This window comes from Lagopus muta, chromosome 6, assembly GCF_023343835.1.
Source record: "Lagopus muta isolate bLagMut1 chromosome 6, bLagMut1 primary, whole genome shotgun sequence".
NCBI classification, from domain to species: Eukaryota; Metazoa; Chordata; class Aves; order Galliformes; family Phasianidae; genus Lagopus; species Lagopus muta.
In genome coordinates, this window is record NC_064438.1 from 58,842,829 (window position 1) to 58,863,138 (window position 20,310).

Below are 20,310 nucleotides of genomic sequence, written 5' to 3' on the forward strand. Positions count from 1 at the left end.
AAGATGGTCATTGTTCAGAAAGCTGCTGGTGCAGGACTAAACGGGCTGAAGATTGCTGCCTTTGGTAATCTCCTGCAGCGATCCCAGTGAGCTGGGTGATATTACAAAGGACACAAAAGCAGCAGCAGCCAGTGTTGTGTGCTGCTGTGAAATGACACAGAGCAACGTGCAGCTTATCTTCTCCGTGCAGGTACATGAGCACTTTGTGTACAGCGGCTCTGAACAGAGGGAATGTGCTGGAATGCATTGATCTGACCCAACCTTGCATGATGTGGTACTACAAAAATACCACTGCGTAGGATCAGCGAATTGCTCCAGCATGGAATGGAAACTGCTGTGAAGGCAGAGCTCAAAAAGAGAAGATTTTGAGAGGCACGAATAAGAATCCTGAAACACATTGCTCCAACATGCACCTGAGGCAGGGCGAGGTGGAAAAAAGCCACGTTTGACAGATACCAAACCATGTCAAGTCTGTCTCACGCTTTACAAGCAAGAAGTATCCTATCCCCTTCCTAATTAAGTCCTTCCAATATGCGGCTTTCCAGATAATTAAAGCTTTTCCCAGGTAGCCAGCCCAGCCCTGCTCTGTGCTCCGGAGCCCAGAGTGTTTCCTGCCACATCTCGCGCATCACGCCGGCGTCTGTAGATCCCAGTGTGCATTACTGCACTGACAGGTTGACATTATTAACTCATGTTCAGTTTGTTCTCAGCTGTCACCGTTGCCTCTTTTTTCAACCCTGCTGCCTAGCAGGCGATCCCTATTCTGGTCTCTGAATATTTGTTTTTCTCTCATTTGTATGTGTGCTTGTCTCTACTGAATTTTGTCTCTTTGATTCCAGACTATTTTCCAATTTACCAAGATGACTTTGAATTCTAATCCTATCCGCCAAAGCACTTGTAATCATTCCCATACAGATGTCATTCACAGCTTCCTCACTTGTGCTGTTGAAATCATTAATATTTAATAGAAGCACAACCAGTAGAGCCCCTGCTCGATGATATTTAATGTGTCCTTTGCCAGGAGACCACTCAGCGCATCTTTTTGCATGTGTTTTTTGTGCTCCTAATCTGTTCTCTCAGTCCATTGATAATGATTCTGAAATTGCTTTGATTAACGTAGTATTTCATGATGGATTTAGCTCATTGACAGCAGTCTCAAGCTGTCTTCTCTTGATCTTGGGGGCCATCCTTCTAAGACAAATTCTCTTGGTTCTAGTCCCACGTGTAAGAACAGATCCAGCCCTTCTTGTGCGGCATCTGATGCACAACTCTGCTGTTTATGAATGACTTTACAGTTTGCTTTCCGCTGTTTGTAAGTCTGGCACATTCCCATTTTTGATTCCTCCTGGCCATTCTCATTGCATCCTTGTGTTCTCAGATGGTGTTCCCCCAAGGATACCCAGTCCCTTGGTTAAGGATGTGCTCACTGCACCAGGCAGAGCGTGGCCCCACTCCAGTACCCAAATTTGACCCTGTGCTTTTATTTGTGCCGGATGAAAAGCAAACCCTAACCATTTGGGGAACTTTGCATTGAAAGCATCGTGTTGTTCAGTGCTAGATGATGTTTAAATGTTGAAGCTTGAACTAAAATTGACCACGCTAAAAGATGAATATAAATGAATTAAAACTGAAGTTGAAATGAAGCTCCTCAATGCAAGTTGAGCACAGCACTTGAGCAAAAAGGAGGAGAGGTTCTGCACAAGAAGCAGAGTTCTGTGTCCAGGTCTTGGGCCCCCAGCACAAGACATGGAGCTCTTGGAATGGGCACAGGGGAATGCTGCTAAGATGATCAGAGGACTGGAACGTCTCTCCTATGAGGAAAGGTTGAGGGAACTGGGCTTCTTTAGCCTGGAGAAGAGAAGGCTGTGGGGAGACCTCATTGTGGCCTTCCAGTACTTGAAGGGAATGTATAAATAGGAGGGGGAACGGCTGTTTGTGAGGGTGGATGGTGATGGGACAAGGGGAATGGTTTAAAAGTGAGACAGGGGAGGTTTGGGTTGGATATGAGGAGGAAGTTTTTCAGCCAGAGAGTGGTGAGGCACTGGCACAGGTTGCCCAAGGAGGCTGTGGATGCCTCATCCCTGCAGGCATTCAAGGCCAGGCTGGATGTGGCTCTGGGCAGCCTGGGGCTGCTGGTTGGTGACCTGCACACAGCAGGGGGTTGGAGCTGGATGAGCACTGTGCTCCTGTGCAACCCAGGGCATGCTGTGATGCTATGATTCTGCAGTTACTGATAGGCACAGGGCTGTTTATTCCACCTGTGCTGACAGCAGTGCTCCCAACCTGCAGTGCCGACACTGCAGTCTATTTTGGAGTGCAGCAGTTTGCCCTGATGCAAAGATGAATCCACAGAAAGGTGAAAACTAATCAGTTCCATAATATTCACCTGGGAATGTTAACTAATTTTAGGTTGAGTATTTTGCAGAATAAAATGAATAGCTAATGACTTTACTATTTTAATTACTTCAGGAAAGGTTACTCTGTAGGTTATCTAAAGGAGTGTGCCTGGTTGGATGAATATTACAGCCAAGATTGGAGCAATGTTATTGTTGCCATCTATCACAAAATGCACGTGAGGTGACATGATGGTCTCACTGTGGGTTTCATTAACCAGATTTCAGTGCAATCGATCCAGTTCCCATTTTGAGTAACACCTTTGTCTTAAGGGAAGCTGTGAGGCTCCTCTGATGATGGAAAGCACTGACAGGAAATCTTCCTAGGCAATGTCCTCAGGCCATGGGCTGCAGGTGTGCATAGTATGTGACTGGAAATAAGTTTACATTCTTTTTTTCTCTCCATTTCCCCTTTCTTTTCTGAGCTTTCCCTTCTCTTTCCCCTTTCATTCTCCTTCCCTTCCCCTCCCCTTCTCTCAAATTTGAAATCGCACCTGTTAGAAGCAAAAGGCTGTTAAAAGTAAATTGTAGAGTCCTTAGAATTGGAAGGGACCTATAAAGGCCATCCAGTCCACAGGATCCACAGGGTCACCACAGCTCCATCAGGCTGCCCAGGGCCTGATCCAGCTTTGCCTTGGATGTCTCCAGGGATGGAGCATCCAACACATCTCTGAGCCAGTCTGTTCCAGTGCCTCGCCACCCTCACTGTAAAGGACTTTCCCCTTCTATCTAACCTGAAGGAATGCAGGCAGCTGATGGTGCAACACTTATGGACAAGTGATGCTGCCACACACTGCTGCTCAGAGCTGCAGGAAGAAGCCATGGGAACAGGGCATGTGGTCCCTGGGGCTCCACAGGTGGAGGTGGGCAGGCTGGGGGCAGCTGTGTTATGCTTCTGTACAGGAAAACTGCTTCTGTGTTAGCTGCACGACAGGGGGCTTCCTTGCTGCTGCAGTGTTATCCGTCTGTTTAGGATTATGGAAAATGCAAAGTTTCCAGCTCACATCGACCTTTTTCCTGAGTTTATTTACTTTCTGAGTAACGACATCAGTTTATTTTAGCAAGATTCTGGTCAGCATTTATCTAAGATGGCAGGAGAAGGTGAATTTTTTGGTACTTTATTTCTGTTTTCTCAGGAGTTTCAGACAAAGGCAGAACTTCTAGGGAGTGCTTTATTATGAAATCCTGGAAGTCAGCAGCACAAAAATGAAGTTCTGTGGGCTGAAGGCCAGCCCTGTGACATTTCTGCCTAACTAGCAGCTCTGTGCCATGGCCTTTGTTCAACTCCCTTGATAAAAGCATTCTCAATAACTCCAGTCTGGATTTGCTGCCAATAGCTGTTATTTTATCAATTTGGGGTGGTATTTTCCTTTTGGGAAAGAAGGTCAGGTTTTGAAAATTGCCCACCATGAAGTATTTTAACTTAAAAGTCAACGTTCTGGGGATGCTTCTGCAGCCCGGAGAGCTGCTCTCCTTGTTTTCTTTACAGAGCATTTACAATCTGGATTTGTGCAATATGCTGCAGCACTGTTGGACTGTAGTTTTTACATTGAACCTTATCTATCAGACACAAGTGACACTCCAGGGAGATGCAGATCCTTTCCTGAAACCAACCCTTAGCAGCACATGAAGACCTGTGCGATGTGAGTGCGCAGCTCACAGGACAGGCTGCAGTCTGCCAGGCCAACTTTGCACAGTTCACACACAGAGCACAGCCCCAACCCTGCAGCCTGGACACACTCATGGTTTCCTTTACACAAACCCCCACCTGCAGAAATCATTGCAGCGAGGTGCTGGATGGGAGCATGTGCAGTGCGCCTTGTGCATCCCCCAGAGCTGCCAGCTCAGCCACCGACTTACTTGGGCAGGCTTTTGGAATTCATACCTTGAAATATTTATGATTAAATACTCGCTCTGCATCCTTCCCTCTTCTCCCTGCTGCCTGTGCTGTGCCCGTGGCTCTCCTGCAGCACAGATCCCCCTTTCTGTTTGATCTGATATGCTGCAGCTGCTCTGCCTGGCTGTTATGTGATAAACATCCCTATCAGCTTCCACTAAACTCACCTGCTCCACCAAACTCACTAAATAAACAGGGCCATGCGTTCCTCTGAGCTGTGCAGAGCTTCAAGAGCCCTGTCAGTCATTCTGAGATGAGACATTGATGTGGGAGCACAAAAGCTGCTATCATAAGACAGAATGGTCAGCAGGTGTGTAGCTTTGCCATGTGTAGAGCAGAGCATAGCGCTGCTGCTTGACCCAAGGTCCTGGCACGTCCCTGCTGCCCATGGGCTGCTACAGGGTTTGTGGATAGGAAGGATGCTGTGTGACTCTGTGTGACTGCCCCTCTTGCAGGGCTGTGACTGTATGTGACTGTGCTCTGTGTGAGCGGTTCTCCAAGCTCTCTGCAGCACCCATGCAGGGGTGGCTACTGCTGCACTTCCTGGAGAACATCACAGAACCGCAGAATGGCCCGGGTTGGAAGGGACCTCCAGGATCATGAAGCTCCAACCCCCCTGTGCCATGCAGGGCCACCAACCTCCCCATTTCACAGCAGCCCAGGCTGCCCAGGGCCCCATCCAACCTGGCCTTGAACACCTCCAGGGATGGACGGGGCATCACAGCCTCTCTGGGCAGCTGTTCCAGCACCTCACCACTCTCATAGCACAGAACTTCCCTCTGATATCCAACATAACCTTCAACATAACTTCAATTTGTGTGCAGTGTCAATGGAAAGCATAAAGTATCATATTCCTGGCTAATGCACAGCATCTTGGAAACATATTATATAACAGTAGTTATCTGTTGCATTTTTTTTAAGCCTCAGAGAATAAGTGGGAAATTTCCTTCACTTGCATGTTGATTTACCAGGAGACAACACAGAGCTGCTTCTGAACTTCAGTCTGGTTGTTCAACCAGTGCACGAAAATTGTTGGTTGGTTCTGTGTGTTTTTTTTTTTTCTTCCCATCTTCTAAAACTTCCAGTCTGCTGTTGTGTTTCATCGGAAAAAAATAAGTTGTTGCCTTCATCTATCCATACAGGGGTACTGGGTTGAGCTCTGCTACCTCCACAGCCCACCTCAACCAGTGCGTATGGATCTCATACTGCGCTGAGGACCAGTTGGTGCCAGTGGTCTCCCAGTGCTCCCTTTGTTTGTCAGAACATCCCGCAGGTAGATAGTTAAAAATGTCAAAGCTGTGCTGTAGTGCAGGTGGGAGGGAGAGATGAGAGCACCCCGCCAGGCATGGTGGGTTGCATTTGCCAATACAAACCACTGGAAGCCTGTGTGCCTGCCCAGTGGGTATAGATGAGTGCAAGAAGCATGTGTTGTTACAGCCAAACCTGAGTGCCTGGGGGGACAGGGAGCCCAGGGAGGGCAGTGTCAGCTGGGAGCAGCCACAGCCACATGGCCGTGGCGCCTGCTGCCAGCTCCAGGCTGGGGCTGGACTGCACTGAGCAGGGCTGTGGGGCAGTGCTGAGGCGGCTGCTAAGCTTGCTGAAGTGACTTGAATCTCTTTGGACAGGAAAATGCACAGTTCAGATTTACTAATAGCTAATATTTAACATTTTTGGGGGAAAAAAAAGAAGCTTTTCCACTCTTTTATGTCTTAGATCAAAGCTAGATCGTTTTAACTACTCCCTTGATCTTGCATTTTGTCCTCTTGGCTTCTCAAGCAGATTACACAGGCACAATTCCAGCTCTGCCTTTGAGCTTCACTCTGCTGCTCTCTTGACCATGGTGACAGCACTGGAACAAGCGTGCGCTCGTAATAGCCCACAATCTCTGCAGAACAATGCCCAGCATGCACAGAGAGCTGCTGTGCTGAAGACCACTGAGTGAAGGGCATCATTGAGCTTGCTGGGAAGCATTGCTCCATCCCAAACTTTGCACCCTTCTCTTCATTTCTTGTTTTCTTCACACGAGCTGCAAGTTTGGGAGCACCCAGGCAATGGACAGGTGTGCTGAGGAGGGCTGTGCTCACGGGTTGCACTGTACTGCAGTGAAAGCAGCAGCTCCCATGGCTCAGAGCCTGCACTGGGGCACAGCCGGCCGTGCTGGAGGGACGTCCATGGGCTGGTTGCAGAGTGCAACCACAGAGATTGAAATGAAGTATTGCTGCCCTCTTCTTCCAAAAATGTCCCTGTCAGTGTTGACACCTCGGACAGCAGGAAGACAAAAATTCACGAAGTGAATGATCAAAGAGCCCTAAGGGCTGATGAGTCAGTGCTGTGATGAAACCAAATGTTACAGATCAAGGCACCCGTCAGAAAGCCTTGTTCAGGGAAAGCATCTGTCAGCTTCACTTGTCTGCTCGCCGTGCAGATGCTAAACCCAAGTGACAGCACTGGCATCTGCAGAGCTCATCAGGCAGTGCCAGGGCTGTGCCAGCATCCCACTGCCAGCCCGGTGTGCCTGCCCTGGGCACCCTGGGGTCCCCTCCAGAGGTGCAGTGCTGATACCACTGGGATAAGTTGGATCAGAGGATGTGCTGGATCTGCCCCTGCAGTCTGCTAATGTCACCTTCCTTAAGCCATTGTCTCCCACTCTAGCTGTGGATGAGTTCACTGGCCTTTTTGCTTCTCTGCTATCTGCTACAGTGGAGGAACCCAAAACAGTCAGAGTATTGGGATGTCTGCATGAGTTCTGCAAGCTGCTTCTTCCCCTGGGAACCCACCAGAGTTCTGAGAACAACCTGTCCCTCCAGCCAACAAAGTAAAGTGCTCTGCTCCCTCCAGCCCTTTTCTTAGGATGTGGCAGGCTGTGATTTGCACTTACAGGTTTAAGGAGTTTTGAGGTGGATGTTTGCATAGAAAAGGTCTATTAGTCCTTGTGTGTACCCAGATCTGCTCCATGGGATATTCTGCCATGCCTTGATGCTTGAGCTGTCCCCCTGCACAGCTGGGCAGCCTTAGTGATGCTTTGTGCCAGCCCACATGGAGCAGTGGGTGCTGACCACTCCAATGAGTTAGTGGGGACTTTGCATGGCTTGATTAGCTCTAATGAGACTACAGTAGTGCAAGACCTGAACGCATTCTGTCCTGATGGCTGTGTGGGTGTATGGCCGAATGGGCTTGCACACACACTGGATGCTCTTGTGTGCTAAGATTTCATCCTTAAGATGATAACAGTTCCCCTCTTCCAGTGCATTTGGAACTGGTATTTTTGGCACAAGCACTGCAAGGGCAAAGTCGCTGTCTTGACTGCATGCTGTCTCTTTTTATCCAGGTTTCTGAGGTGGGCTTGAGATGTAGATTTATCAGTGCCCTGTGGTTGTGAACCCATAGGAGGGGTGTGAAGCTGCCACCTCCTGCCCAGCAACAGCCCTGGAGACAAACTTGAGCACTGCCTCCCTGGCACCGCAGCCAGACCCCACAAAGATGTGTCTTCCTCTGCCAGCTCCTTTCCACTGCTGGAGCCGGCACTGATTTCTTTCCTGACATCAGATCTCTTACTTAATCATGCAATATATTTGCCAGTGTATCATTAAGCGTAGATTTGTATATCCTTAAATTAAATTTAGCTACTAGGGCTGAGTTATTTCCTTCCTGATTACCCAGTTGCATGAAACAATGGCCATTAATCTCTCTCCCTTTCACTGGCGTGCTACTTTTAGAATTTACCATGCTGAGGGCTTGGAAGAACAGAGCAAACACTTTCATTCTCCTGTAAAAGGATTTTAACATGCCCTTCTCCTGCTTTGTACTCAACCTCTGCAGACTAAAAAGCCCCTTTTCTACAGTTAATTTCTCCTTCACTCTTATCTGCCACTCTGACTTTCAAGTGAGTTGATTGAAAATATGGTGCTAAATGCAGCTCTTTCATTTGAACTAATGCAAATTATGCCAAGTCCCAGTGTGTGAATATAAACTTAGCATCGTGAGGGAGGGGGCATGATTGTGGTGGTGGTGGTGGGGGGGGGTGATACTGCTGCAGAAAGGAGAGAAAATAGGGAAGGCTGTTACCCAGTGGAGACTGTTGGAAGCAGATTTTCTTTTCCCAGGTCTGCTCCCTGCTAGTGGGGGAAAAGAGCTCTGTAAATTAAGAACCTTGTTTGAATGGTGAAGCTGTCTTTGCTGTAGCGTGCAGATGGGAGAGCAGCAAGGGGCTGGTGCAGGGCTGGGTTTGGGCTGCAGGTGCCAGCAGGTGAGTCCCAGCAGAACGGGCAGTTGTTACATGAGCACTGAGGATGTGTCTCAAGAAAGGTCCAGGTTTGTTGCAGTTCTTCTTTGTCTTCTTCAGCCCCCTGCGTGTACGGTGCCCTGCAGGTCTTGCAGCACCAATACAGCCGTGAAAGATCTGGGATCTGGGCTTTTTATGCTAACGGCTGTGAAGCACAGCACAGGCTGCCCAGAGAGGCGGTGCTGCCCCATCCCTGCACACAGCCGAGGTCAGGGGATGGGCTGTGAGCACGTGTCCCTGTGCACTGCAGGCAGTGGGACCAGATGGCCTTGAAGGGTCCCTTCTGACTCAAAATGTACTGTGATTCTATGAAATTGCAAAGGGACATCCCAACATAGCTGGTACTCATGTGCACACCTGATCACACCCAGCGTGGTAGCAGCCCTCACATAGAGCTGGGCATTGGCTGGCAGCACAGAGGTGCCACCTGCATCCACGTCACCACTGGTCCCTCAAGGATCTGCAGATTCTGAGCCCAGCATGGGAGACACTCATCAGAAAATGCCAAGAAGAGATACTGAGTTTTCAGCTGATGCAAAATAGGACTGCAACATCAAGATACTTTGCCTGTCAGGACATCTGGTCAGCCGGACTGTGGCCCATGGAGCTATGAAGCTGGGCTGGACACCAGAGGCATGGTGGATAGGATGGAGTCCTCCTGACAGGGGCTTTCCATGCACACCACTGCAGCTTTGCCTCTTCCCAATCCTGTCGCCATGGCTACAGTGCAATGCCTGAGCTCTGCGATTAACAATTAATTGCACTCATTGCTGGCACCAGGCCCAGCCAGGAGCTTCTCTTCCATTCTGTCCCAGTGGATTTGCCCCCTGCAAGAGGGGCACTTGGTGTCCTCTGTGCCCAGACCAGCTGCGGGATGTCATGTTGCTGATGGCCCTGGTGGCAGCAGGTCTTGGGGTGCTGAGATGCTGGGTAGGCCCAAGGGAGCAGGACTGGAGTCTGTGCGGAGATGCAGGACAAGGCATATTCACAGGGCTGGCAGCTTGCATGGAAAAGTCCCTCTTCAATGCAGGAGAGCAGCTTTTGCTCAGTGTGAGCACCGCAGGGATTCTGCTGCTCCAAGACAGCTTGGGAGCACCAACACAGATCTCCTACATCCCCTGCCAGGGACCCCTGCTGTCTTCTAAGGTGTTTTTGGAAGATGGAGAAGTGAAAAAGTTTAATTCCAAAATATCTGAAGCCTGATTTCTTACTCAGTTTCCCTTTAAAGGAAAATCTTTTATAAGTAGAAGAAATTCAAAAGGCGTTGTTTGTCTGCTCATTTCCTTGTGTGTTAAGAGAAGACAAGCCCACCAAGCTGGGCAGGAAGCAGTGCTGTGTTTCCAAAGGCAAAAGGAAACAAGCACACAGAGGCAAAGGGAGCTCAGCACACACATCCACTGCTGCTCCCCTCCTACACCCGGCCTCTCACCTGCAGGCTGCAGGACTTTGCTCACCGCCCTGCTCCAGGAGGTGCAGAAGCCCACCTGACACAGGGAGTGACAGCTTTCCTTTGTGCCCACCCAGGAGGGCCCCCCAGGAGCAGAGCCAGCAGGAAGGAGCTCCTGCAGGCATCCTGAGCATCACCCTGTCTGCATGCTCTCGGTTGGCTCCAGCTTCCCAAATATTTTGATGTTTCCAGATAATAATTCCTCGAATGCTCGGCGTTGTAGAAAGTCTGTTTGCTTATGCTTTGCTCTCCTGGGTTTGCATGCAAGTGAATGCAAAGTGCGAGCGTTTTCTGGTGACAGAGCCCCAGTCTGCAGTGGCTCCCTATGGTGTAAAGCAGATCTACGAACAAAAAATTGCTGTCATAGAAAACTCTATATCTGAATAGGGCAAAGATCTCAAAGACTTGCTTTGAGAGGATGGGCTCTCAGTGTGAATGTCAGCTCTCATGCCGAGGGCAGATGCAGTTCACTGTGACTCTGCCCTTCTGTTTGCCTGCCAAACATACGAAGAATGGATTTTCTGATTTTATAGGGGCAAAATGGTAATTTGAAATGTAAGAGCTTCTTTTTCCTTTAAAAAATATCTTTGTTGAAATGGGTTTATTTTCTCTCATGCTTTTGGGTTCAATGAATTCTCAGTTTCAAGTGGAGGAAAATCAAGCTGAATGGGGAGTCTCCTGACCTTCTGAGCAGGCCAGACCGTGAGAAATGGTGAGCAAAATAATGGCTTCCTTCCAGGCGTGAAGATACTGAGAAATTATCAGATCACAGAATCACAGAATGGCCTGGGATGGAAGGGACCTCAAGGATCACGAAGCTCCAATCCCCCTGTGCCATGCAGGGCCACCAACCTCCCCATTTCACAGCAGCCCAGGCTGCCCAGGGCCCCATCCAACCTGGCCTTCAACACCTCCAGGGATGGACGGGGCATCACAGCCTCTCTGGGCAGCTGTTCCAGCACCTCACCACTCTCATAGCACACAACTTAATCAGATGAAAGAATTAAAAATTATTTTTCAAAATTTGTGGTAGAGTTGTGACAGGGATCTGGGAATTCTGCCATGCAGGCTCTCTGTCTGTTATCCTCACATCTTGACATACAGAGAGGCGGAGATTTCTGTGTTTGAGACAATAACCGTGTGTGGCTCAGAGCAGCAGCACAAACTGCTCTGTAATGTCACACAGAATAAGGGAAGATGCAAGACAGGGAAAAACTGGAAAGAAAAAAAAAAGAAATGAAATATAGACTGAGAAAATATGCAAGGGGAAAAAAAAAGAAAAGAAAGAAACTGATGCTGCCAAATGGAACTGTACTGGGGAGGTGGTATGCAAATGTTGAAGGCAGTCTTCTTGAAGGTGTGGAAGAAACCCAGGGCTGAGTGGCTGCCTGAGTGCCCTGTCCTGCTGCTGCGTGGCAGCAGAAAATGGGGCTGAGGCTGCCAGGTGTGGTGCAGGGGAGCAGAGGGAGTCATGGCGCAAGCACTTTGCTCCAGCTGTGAGCAAATGGATTGAAGAGCAACCTGCAGCTCCAGCACAGATGTGCCCTCTTTTCGTTTGGCACTTAAGTCCCACGAAACCATTAAGCAGACACTCGTATGTTCTAAAGCAGACAGAAATAATCAAATGCGTTATGGAAAGGGCCATAAATCTTCCAGTTTCTGGAGTTATAACACTCTTCTGATTGAATTACTGTTGTGTAACCACTCTCAGCCCGTATATTATAGTTAATGTGTACAGTGCCTCTGTTTGGGTCAGGACGGGTGGACCAGGAGCAGTTTGTTTCTGCAGCCCTTGCTCCCATAGCCTCAGTGCCCTTCTACCACCAGCACAGCAGCCTGCAGGCACACACCAAGGAAGGAGCAGGGCGGCCTCGAGTGGCTCTGTTAGCAGTGCTGAGTGCAGGGCAGTGCTGAGCCCTGGCTGGAACGGAGCGTGAATGGATGAAATGCAATGTCTTCTTACAGGCAGGGGCTGCTGAGAAGGATTTAATGGTCCTGTCTGGGTTTAAACTCTATAAATCTAAGAAATGGTAGAGGGCAGCTGCCCTGGGAAGGAGCCGGTAATTTAAAGCTCAGTTATGTGTTGTCAGCTGTAATTCCCTGTGGAGATGTCTGCACCTTGCTGCCGTCCTGCTGCACGTGGGGAGATAACACAGCTCACAGTGGGAGCCATTTAGCAGCTGGGTGTGAGCCGCAGGATGGGGCTGGCAGGGAAGCCTGGCTCACATCAGGTGCAAACCAGCAAAGCGCCTGAAATGTGGGATAGAAAGTTCTCCTGAGCTCCCAAATATCTGAGTGCCTGGGATTAGTCCAGTGGTGGCACGTCCTGCAGCCCCAGCAGGTGTGGGCACCCGCAATTGTGGGCTCACTGGGACAGGGGTGAGGGACACCCACAGCACCCACTGCATGCTCCCATGGGCAGAAGCACCCCAAAATGAACCCTTCCCTCTTAGCCTGGTAATTACAGAGCTTTCCCTGAGGAAATAGCACCGTGGCCAAATCCATCATCCTGTACAAACGCCGGCATTTGAGGAAACCAGATTTTCTGTCCAATGAACAGATTAGCAGTAGTTTTCGACTAGATCTACCGTTAATCTTTCAGTGTGCTTTTCTCGGTCCAGTAATGCCTTTCCTTTACAAAAATAAAATCTTTTACAGGCATTTTATGCTCAATCTTCCTGTCACATAGATAAGTAAACCTGTTTTTACAAATAGCGCTATGGATTCGACCAATTCTAAGGGAGAAAAAGGGAGAATTAAGGTTGGATTTAAGCACTTCTGAGATATGATTTGTTGGAAGCGTTCCCATTGTGACGTGTAGCAGGTTGTTCCAAATCCCTGCTGCTGTATTGATCGCTACAGATTGGTTGGGATTTTGCATTTAGGACAAATAAAGCTGCGTTCATAGCCTGAAAACAGTTGCCAATACAGTTGCAGAACCAACAATGAAATCTGCCTTCTCTATCTAGCATGCAGTAATAGGGTTTACCACCTGGCATTGATTTAATTTCAGAGGTGTTAATTGTTTGAGAGGAAGGGAGGGGAGAAAGCTGAGTGCTGCCTACATGTGGATCTGCAGTAATTGCAGCAGCTGAGAGCAAGCCCATGAAGGAGAAGCAAATGTGAACAGTGCTGAACTGTACCCCAGTGAGAGATCTCGGGTAGGGAGATTTCAGGAAACAGGTACTCCTTCTGGTAAAGAATTGCTGTGTTTTGCTATTGAGTTAATTGCTGTTAATGTAAAGTACACAAAATTGCCAAATCAGAGTTACTTGGAGAATTTTCCTTAGTGGAATGTGTTTTCACACATGCTGTTTTGTTGCTGGCTGATCTGGGGAAGCTCAGTATAGCTATGGAGTGTTTGTGTCTTCCACTTCTCCACCATGAATTTTATTTTTGGGCTGTAAGTGCATTTTTCTTCTTTTGTTGCTGCATTACAGAATGTCTCTCTCCTAGAGAGAATTAGCTCAAACGCAGCATTAAATGGCAGGAGGTTTCAGATTGGTTATTTGATCGTTTATTTCTGTGCCCATCTCCCCTGCTTGTTTCTCACCCTCAGCTTACTTGAGTTATGTTATTAGCTTTTGAACCCGAAGAGCTCTAAAATATAATCCAATAAATGCTGCATTCTAGGATATTACCCTGTTCATCTGCCCAACAAAAGGCTTCATGAACTATAGCAGAGGTATCTAACAAATGCTTTCCTTGCCTTTTTTTTCCTTTTTTCCTTCTCTTTTTTTTTCCTCTCTCCTTCCTTTCCAAACGTTGTGAAACAAATTTCTTGGGAAACTGCACTCTTCTGCTCCTTAACCTGTTTTTCCCAGTGTTTGGCCTAGAACTATCTTGCTGCAGTTCGTTTTCATCCTGTCTGTGACTGAACGCAGGGAGCTGTGTGTTTTGGAGGCAGAACTGGAGCACTCCTTCACCCCCTGTGGGACCACCTGAAGCAGCCCAGCACCCCATGCAGTTGTGTTTGGATAACTCTGGTGATGGAGACTCCAAATCTCCTCTGAGGAACCTGTGTTTTGAATGTCTTCCTATGGTTTAATGTGTACATGAGGGCTGTCACCATGGGTGCCTGTGTTCTCCCTCTCTTAAATAACAGCATCTTCTTTAAAGCTGTGGTATCAAAACAAACAAAGCTACCCTGCCTCTTACAGGGAGTGCTGTTGGCTGTCCATCCCACTGACATCAGCTTTGCATACACCAGAGCAATGCTGGTGACTCAGCACGCAGCCCCAAGACTTCCTAGGAAGCCCACACCTCGTTACTTCTCCTTCATCTGGGCAGGATTATTGCTTGTTGGATTTCACTCAAATTTCCATTTAAGTTCTCTAATATAGTAGGATTGCTTTGAAGTCTAATTCTGCTTTCTGCATGCCTGCATGCCTTCCCAGCTCCAAACCACCTGCAGATGGATAAGTATGTTCTGCCTCCCAGCAACCAGGCCTTTGATGGTGAATAGCACTGGGCTGAGGGAGCTGGCTCTGTCTTCCCATTTCAGCTTTCAGATTGGCTGTTTTGGACAGTGGAAGCATATTCAGCTTCTATGCAGTACAGCAGAGCGTGTTTCTCATCCTTTCATACTGCAGAAGAGCATTAATGCACCTAAGCCAAGTCCTGAAGAGACCTCCTTCTTCCCTTTCTGCCAACCCCTTCTCTCTCCCAGCAGTATGGCACATGTGGTTGGAGAAGGGGAGGCGGTGGTTTCCATGAGTCCTTCTGGATGAACATATCTGGTTATTCCTTATCTCCTGGGTGTCTTCTGGGGATTTGCAAGGATGGCATTTGATTTTGCTCCAGGGAAGTGGACCTACCCAAGGAGCACTGCAATAGGACATGGAAGTTGAGCAGTGGTTTGCCTTGTTAAGGTCTCCAACCTCATTCTTCCTCCAGAATTTCTCAGATGTAGCAGGAAAGCAGTTCTGGGTGAGTCAGTCACTTGTCTAAGAACTCATGGACAATTTCATCACCCCACACATCTGAAAATATTCAAGTTCTCTACCCTGCTCCTCTCTGTTGTAGCCAAGCTATTCCTGTTATGTCAGTGGTGCTAACCTCATTACATGCCTGATTAGGATTGTCCCATTGCCAATGAGTGAAGCAGAACAATAGCAAAGGAGCATCAAAGAGTCTGGCTTTTCACTACCACCTTCCATAACCTTTTCTGCCTCTTTTGCCTATCACCCTCTTGTCATTCTCTTCTTCCAGAGCTGCCTGCCTGCCCAGAACCCCCCAGTGCCCTAGACTCTCCTTGCTGAGTTCTCCCCGAATGCTTTGTTCTCCCAATTTGTCCCCATGTAATCATGCTGTTTTTTCAGCATTTGTCCTTCATACAGGCAGAGCTGGTTTCTGCCTTCTCTGCATTTTGGCCTTGTGCCTGTGGGTATCTCCTGACTTGCACAGGCTGCCCTCTGTCCTTTCTTTGCACTGGAGTAGTTGGCATTTATGCCATCAATAGTACTTCTGTAGAAAACTGCCACCACTTAGTTGCATTTTTGTTCTGGTTCTCCAAGATCACTTGCATGCATCCTGAGTCACTGCATAGCTGTTTCTTGGCAGGCTGCCTCTCTATCTCTTTCAAAATACAGCTCTGGTAACATATTAATGTACTTCTGCAGGTAAGGCCAGACTACATTCCAAGCTTGAAGCATCCCTAATGGGCAAACGTTGCACAGCTTAGCATCATTTGACAGTAGATAGGATAAGGATGGAGTTATCCAGGCCAGCTGCTGCCCTGAAATATGTGAGTACCTGGCTGATTAAGGACATGGTACCCCAAAATCACAGCCTCCTCTTCTCTATCCAGGCTTGCATGCTTTAATTAGCATTTTGCATTAATGATCTGGGCTTCTGAATTCAAAGGGTTATAAGGTTTGCTTGAATTATTCCTGCTTGCATCTTATCTGTATTAAGAAAAAACTCACCCTTAATTACTTTGCTAATAACTTAGCCTTTTTCGTGGGGTGCTCTGCTTCCATTAATGAAGTCTGCCCTGGGGGTTCCTGGCTCAGTGCTGGCTTTGGGGATGGTGGGGAGGGAGCAGCCCAAGTCTGACACGGTTCCTTTAGAAGAGACGTTGGGGGCCACCTTGTGTAGACTGAGCAAAAAGCTGCCCCTAAGGTCAACCCATAACTGAAATATTGGGCTGGGTGTTCAGTTTCTGTCTTCTCATTTGTATAAGCCTCCTCATAGAGGCTATCCTGCAGGGGGCTCATGAAGGCCCTTCCTGGTGTTACCTGAACACTGTCAGCCTGTCTCACAGGGAGGTGTCCCATCCCTGGGATTGTTTCTGTGGCCCTCCTCTGGATGCACTCCACCATCTCCAGGTTTCTCCTGTGCTGAGCACTCCCATCTACTCACGGTGCTCCCAGTGAGGTTCAAAGCACAGAGCAGAGGGGCAGATCCCCTCCCTCGCCCTGCTGGCCACGCTGTGTTGGACACAGCCCAGGATATGGTAAGCTTTGGGCTATGAGGGCACAGTGCTGGCTCATGAGCAGCTGCCACCCACCTGTGCTCCCAGGTCCTTTTGGAGGGCTGTGCTCCATCCTTACCTCCCCCAGTTTGTACTGATAGTGCAGGTTGCTGCAACCCAGGTGTAAGACCTGCAGATTCCAGCTTGTCATGTCACCAGTTAGTACAGGGTCATTACCCTGGCTATTCAGATTTATTTCACGTTGCTCCCAGTGATAGAAAATTGTGTGTGCATCTGTAATGTGCTGGTATCTGAGGTGTGTGTGCATATGGAGCCTCAGTCAAGAGCACGCTGTGTCAGTGCAGCTGCTCCGCAGGTACCATCTCCTGAAGGGCCTGGCAATTCTGAGCTGCCCTGCTTGTCACACAAATTGGGCAGCAAGAAAAGCATATTTATAATTGCTGCAGCACTCATTGCACAGCAGCAAGCTGTGTCCTAATGGAGGAGCTGATCAGTGTGGCTGCTTTGGTTCCACTGTGCAAGTGCAGCTCTCATGGAAGCCTCTTGCTGGCGCAATGGGTCCTGGTGGAGCTGTGCACCAGTGCTGACAGCTCTGTGCTAAAGCACGATGTTCGTGGGTGCATCGTGTAATTCTAGGCCACGCTCACCCCCCTGCTGCTCCCCTCTGTTTAAAACAGCTCTAATTTCTGTGTGATGGAGAGGGCTTTTTGGTTGTTTCTGCCTTAGCTGCGTGACACAGTCAAATCATGATATAAAAAACCAAGAGGTTATGGTGTGCAGTGATTTTTCTCCCATGAACAGCCTTGTAATTTCACAGGGAAGTGTTGTAACAGGTATGAAATTGGCGTTTCTGAGAGCCATACAAAGAGTTGCTTTTTCAGAGAAGGGCTGTCAAAAGCCTTCAGTGAAGCACAAAGGACTTGTGCTAAAGGGGGCTTCTCAGCTGATTGCTTGATGGCTAATAGATTGCTAGTGTTGTATCCAGCACAACAATGGGAAAATAACACTCGTGATGCCCCATGATTTTTCTTCATGTGAGAGTTCATGATACTCTATTTATTTTTAAAAGGGAGTAAAGAAATGGAAAGAGAAGGAATTCAGGAGACAAAAGCTGATACAGCTGGGCCCTCTTGAGTGTAGTTTTGTACAAATTGCTCAGATGCAGCAAAGCTTGACTAAACTGGGTTGTGGTTCCAGGGCAGCCACGACCCTGTGGATCTGGCTTGGTAAGCATGATTCTTATGGACAAACAAGCACTGGTTTCTTGCATGCTGCTTTGCAAGTTTCATGCAAGGGTTTCTGTTCTGAGGCCAAAAGAGTGTGTTTACAATATCACTTCTAGTGAGGCTTAGCCAGACCAGGCTGTAAGGAATGCTCACTCAGAGGGTGGTGAGGCACTGGAACAGGTTGCCCAAGGAGGCTGTGGATGCCCCATCCCTGCAGGCATTCAAGGCCAGGCTGGATGTGGCTCTGGGCAGCCTGGGCTGCAGGTTGGCGACCTGCACACAGCAGGGGGTTGGAGCTGGATGAGCACTGTGCTCCTTTGCAACCCAGGCCATGCTGTGATGCTATGAACACATTTTATTTTTAATTTGAGATTTGATTTGATGATCAAGAGTGAGCAATTACACCTGTGCTGTTTCATTAACCAGAACTGTCACTGCACAACTTCAAGGTGATACTAATGGTGTCTGCTCAGTATGAAGCTCTGTTTTGCTGGGGATTGCTCAGTGAGAATATGTGACAAAAAATGTGGAGTAACAGAAAAAGGGAAATTGGGAATGTGTGTTGCCATCCATGCTTTAAGGAGCCTCGACTACCTGCTAAGAGACACGGTGCAACTGATGAGAAATACTCAGAAATTAATGATCAAAGGGCAGCCAAATGGACCTGGAGGAAGGGTGATGAAAATGCTGGAAGATCACTGAAATGTTTCAGGATCTGTTCTGCTGAGCTGTAAGACTCGGGATGGCCCACACTGCTGCACCTGTAGCTCACTGCTGTGTGGGGCAGCTCTGCTGGGTCCCTGGGGTTGGGAGGCACGAGGTGCTCCACTGGGGAACAAGCACACACTGCAGCAGAGCTTACTCCTTTGCATGAAGTATCTTGAAATTTGCAGCCTGACCAAATCCGGCTGATGAAACTGTGGGTATTTGCCCAAAGCCAGACGGTACGTTTTGTTCTTTCATCTTTATCTCCCCTCCCAAAGTTACGTGCATCTACCGGTGAAGTTGAAATTCATAATTCTCTGCTCTCCTCTGATGGAAAGATGTCTTGCTAAGTAAAAGCCTTTGGCAAAATATTATTGGAATGAGTAAAAAAGAAAAAAAGCCTAACTCTTAATTCTTCTCCTGCATTTCTTATTCAGACTTCATAATTAGGCCCTGAAGTTTGTTGTATTTGGGATTTTACAGTTTACTTTGTTCTTTTCAAATGTTATCCCTCCTTCAGAGCCTCCACTTTGCATCCCCAATGACAGCTGCTGCTCTCTGGGCAGTGAATGGCAGAACTCACCGGAACTCTGCTGCAGAGACCTTGGGGCTCTTCCCCTGCTCGTTGAGGGGATGAGGATGGGATTCCAACAGGACACGTCCCCCTGGTTGTGAGGGCAGGTTCAGCCCAGGAGGGCATTTCTTCTTTGAGAAGAAACTCTTGTGATTTGATCTGGCACTTCTGACTGCAGACTCCCAGCTGGAACACAACCTCACCCCACCTCTTCTTTGGTTATTTTGTATCTGCCATCCTAGAGCGACCTTTGTTCCTGTGAAAAGTAAACTCAAGACATTGCATGTATATTTTGTGGCAGTTTTTTTCCCCACCATGTGACTAGTCTGATCACAGATTGGCCTGGGTTGCACAGGAGCACAGTGCTCATCCAGCTCCAACCCCCTGCTGTGTGCAGGTCGCCAACCAGCAGCCCAGGCTGCCCAGAGCCACATCCAGCCTGGCCTTGAATGCCTGCAGGGATGGGGCATCCACAGCCTCCTTGGGCAACCTGTGCCAGTGCCTCACCACCCTCTGGCTGAAAAACTTCCTCCTAAATAGTATGTGTTCCTCCTATGTAGTGATGTACTGAAGTTGGTTATGTATATAAACAGTGGCTGAAGGAGTCAGTGGTGCTCTCAAGTTTTATTTATTAACTTCCTCTTTTAAAAAAACTCAAGTGGACACCATATGCTTTAACAGCACTTTTCCCTGATCGTTTCCTACAAATGATGATGTCAAGATCAGCTAGCAGCAGCACAGATCTTCTCAGCCGTCCAAACAAGCAGCAGTCGTTATGAGCCCAGGATAATTTCAGCGTAATTTAATAAAGACACCTCCATCCATCTCTGTCGGGTGGGCTGACACCAGGATCCCAGTGAGTGCAGGAGGCAGCCCGTGCTGTGCAGCACTGCTTCCCTCTCCCCATGATGGTGCCTGGGGTGGGCAGCTGGAGAGGAGCTGACCTTTCCCAGAGGCGGCGGAGTGCTCAGCTCAGAGCCTTCTGTTTTTCTTGCTCACTTTGCTCCCTGCACTTTGTTAGGCAGGCACCGGAGGGACAGGTTAATAAAAGGCGAGATTTAGCTCAGCCACTATGCAACAGAGCAGAAAAGCCAAAATCGATCAGCTGACCGTTCAGGTAACGCGTAGCCACAGACTTCATACTCTGCTGCCTGGGGGGAGTGTGTGTGCGTGTGCCCCCCTGCTCAGTGCATGCAGGTTAGGCGTGTTGTGCTTGCAGTGCTTCATGTTGGCTATTAGGAAATATTTCTTCCCTCAAAGAGCAGTGCTGCAGTGGCACAGCTGCACAGAGAGTGGAAGGGCTCAGCATCCCTGCAGCTGCTCACAGCTGTGGGAACGTGGCACTGAGGG